This window comes from Podarcis melisellensis (assembly GCF_964234715.1).
Source record: "Podarcis melisellensis genome assembly, chromosome: 8".
NCBI lineage: Eukaryota > Metazoa > Chordata > Lepidosauria > Squamata > Lacertidae > Podarcis > Podarcis melisellensis.
In genome coordinates this window covers 87630790-87634273 of record NC_138540.1, presented here as the reverse complement: position 1 = coordinate 87634273, position 3484 = coordinate 87630790, and the positions used below count along the sequence as shown (strand labels likewise).

At 50.0% G+C, this 3484-nt stretch overlaps 1 long non-coding RNA gene across 1 annotated transcript in view; it reads left to right on the top strand.

The window, feature by feature from the left end:
- The first annotated feature begins 1737 nt into the window (after positions 1-1737).
- Positions 1738-3484, top strand: part of LOC309376285 — an 85699-nt gene continuing 83952 nt past the window's right edge. The window contains exon 1 of the long non-coding RNA XR_014171154.1: positions 1738-1823. This is a non-coding gene — a long non-coding RNA (uncharacterized lncRNA). The remainder of the gene's footprint in view (positions 1824-3484) is intronic.

Genomic DNA, 3484 nt, shown 5'->3' with positions numbered 1-3484 from the left:
AGAAAGGCTGTCCCACCATCTCGTCCTCTGTCGTCCCCTTCTCCTTGTGCCCTCCATCTTTCCCAACATCAGGGTCTTTTCCAGGGAGTCTTCTCTTCTCATGAGGTGGCCAAAGTCTTGGAGCCGCAGCTTCAGGAGCTGTCCTTCCAGGGAGCACTCAGGGCTGATTTCCTTCAGAATGGAGAGGTTGGATCTTCTTGCAGTCCATGGGACTCTCAAGAGTCTCCTCCAGCACCAGAATTCAAAAGCATCACAAGACAAAACACTGTTGCTGTATGTAGGTTTTATTTTATTTGTTTTTTATCTAATATTTTGGAAATGTACATCCAGTTTTTTCCTTTAATTTTTTTTGGGCCCCCAAGAGAGTGGAGCCCTAAGCGATAGCTTATTTAGCTTATACAGTAGTTCCGAAGGTCCGTTCTTAACCTGAAACTGTTCTTAACCTGAAGCACCACTTTAGCTAATGGGGCCTCCTGCTGCCGCCGCGCCGCTGGAGCACGATTTCTGTTCTCATCCTGAAGCAAAGTTATTAACCTGAGGTACTATTTCTGGGTTTGCAGAGTCTGTAACCTGAAGCGTATGTAACCTGAAACATATGTAACCCGAGGTACCACTGTACGTAAACCCGGCACTGGCTAGAAGCCAACCGATAGCCCTCTCCTCTATTTATTGCTGTTCTAATGATGGCTGTCAGCTCCCTCCAGGAATATCTCCTCTGAATCCTCCTTGCTTGGAGCTCCAGGTGGGGAGATGCGATGACTGAGCCCATTGTGTCCTGCTTCCCAGAGGCATCTGGTCGCCCTACTGTGGGAAACAGGATGCTTTGCTGAGAAGGCATTTGGTCTGAAATCCATCTGCAAAGCTTTTCTGTTAGCCTCACCCTTTTCCCACCGCGATTCCTCAGTTTTCTATTGTGATAATGCACCTTTCATAGACCAAACTCCTTGCAAAGTTCAGCTTCTGAGCTTCGACGGGAGAGGTACACTGCTTCTAACTGAAATAATAATAATAATAAATTAAGGTCTCATATAAGGGGCGCGGGTGGCGCTGTGGGTTAAACCACAGAGCCTAGGGCTTGCCAATCAGAAGGTCGGCGGTTCGAATCCCCGTGACGGGGTGAGCTCCCGTTGCTCGGTCCCTGCTCCTGCCAACCTAGCAGTTCGAAAGCACGTCAAAGTGCAAGTAGATAAATAGGTACCGCTCCAGCGGGAAGGTAAACGGCGTTTCCGTGCGCTGCTCTGGTTCGCCAGAAGCGGCTTAGTCCTGCTGGCCACATGACCCGGAAACTGTACGCCGGCTCCCTCGGCCAGTAAAGCGAGATGAGCTCCCCAACCCCAGAGTTGGCCATGACTGGACCTAATGGTCAGTGGTCCCTTTACCTTTACCTTATATATAATAAATGTTCATAAATGTAGCAAGCAAACACGTACATAAATATATATAAACTACATGTCTGAAGCAGCACAGGAAAACAGCCCTGACTCCCAAACTGACCAAATGTCTTCTCTGCAAAGTCAAAGGAAAATGGAAACACTTCCCCATTATCTTTCATTCACAAATCCTGTCTTAAGGGTATGTCTGTGCATGAATTGGGTGAGCCTGTGACCTGGCTCAGGAACTAAGTATTTGTCATTACAAAAGACTGGCAGGCTCCCCAGGGTATCCAATCAAGTGAGCGTTAACAGGTCACCTGCCAGACAGGAGAAAAACAACGCATTCAGATTTCTGTTGAAGACTGCCTTTTCTGTGATGTAGGTATGATGTATCTGGGGGTTGGTCTTGGGCTACACCCCTTCTGTGATGTAGGTATGATATTTCTGGGGGTGGTCTTGGACTCCAGGGTGGGCAATTTAGTGGGCACACCTGGGTTCTGGGTCCTCCTCCTTTCCTGCGTGTGAGGGGAGCACCCTGTTGCAACAGTTAATAAAGATCAGGCTTACTAGCTGCTTTGCTCCTCAATATTCTCTGCTTGGCCTCTGTTATTTTCTCTGACCGATGGAGAACCTGCAAAGGACTCTGTAAGGGCTCTTGTGTTCCCCATAAGGGAATAAGGGCAGATTTTTGTTTATTACATAACTGTTGAGGGGTTCCATTTGTTATCAAGGCTAATGTGTGCTGACAAGCCTGTCTCCCTATGAAATCCACAGAGGGGCGTCCCAATTACCAGACAGAAGAGAGAGAGTCACAATTTGTGGACGGACGGAGCGGGACGCTCTGTGGGGAGGGCCATGGGGCCTGGCCTGATGCAGCTGTGTTGCTAAATACCCTTCATCGTTGCAGGTGGAGGGACAGAATCATGGCGCTGGGCTGACAGGCTGTGTCTCTCACCAGACGGGATGAGGGACAGGGCTGGTGGCCTTGCTCATTGCTGGCAGAGTTTGCTCCATCCATCCCATAATGAGCTGGCCGCTCAGCTTTTCACCCTTGCCCCTCTATCTGTTATTTCCTCTATCCGACTCTCTCACGGCATTCTTCAGTTTCCCATCGCCCCGTCTGTCTATTATTGTCTTCTGCATCCAGCCATCCATCCATCTCCGCCCCGCCCCCGCCTGCTTCCAGTGACCTAGTGGATCCTGTCCACCGTGTGGAAAACTCGCCTCCTCCATTCAAGACCTCCCCCTCCATGGCTCTCACAGACACATGCGGTCACACACCTTAGCTGTGATCCATTGGGGTGGGATGAATTTCCTTGTCCGTTAAACACCCTTCTTGAAAACAGAGCCAGCTCTTCGTTCCCTGGGGGCTCTCAGGTCCTGCTTCCCATACGGGCATCTGGTTGGCCACTGTGAGAACAGAATATATCTTTCAGGATGTATACCTTTATTTACACATATGTAGACTCCGAGCCTGGGACATGGGTGGCGCTGTGGGTTAAACCACAGAGCCTAGGACTTGCCGATCAGAAGGTCGGCGGTTCGGATCCCCACGACGGAGTGAGCTCCCATTGCTCGGTCTCAGCTCCTGCCTAGCAGTTCGAAAGCATACCAGTGCAAATAGATAAATAGGTACCACTCCGGCGGGAAGGTAAACGGCATTTCCATGCGCTGCTCTGGTTCGCCAGAAGCGACTTAGTCCTGCTGACCACATGACCCGGAAGCTGTATGCCAGCTCCCTCGGCCAGTAAAGCGAGATGAGCGCTGCAACCCCAGAGTTGTCTGCAACTGGACCTAATGGTCAGGGGTCCCTTTACTTTTACCTTTACAGTGGTACCTCTGGTTAAGTACTTAATTCATTCTGGAGGTCTGTTCTTAACCTGAAACTGTTCTTAACCTGAAGCACCACTTTAGCTAATGGGGCCTCCTGCTGCTGCCGCGCCGCCGGAGCCCGATTTCTGTTCTCATCCTGAAGCAAAGTTCTTAACCTGAAGCAGTATTTCTGGGTTAGCGGAGTCTGTAACCTGAAGCATATGTAACCTGAAGCGTATGTAACCTGAGGTACCACTGTACAGTGAAGGCAACTGCACAAATTTCAATAGGCAGGGAGT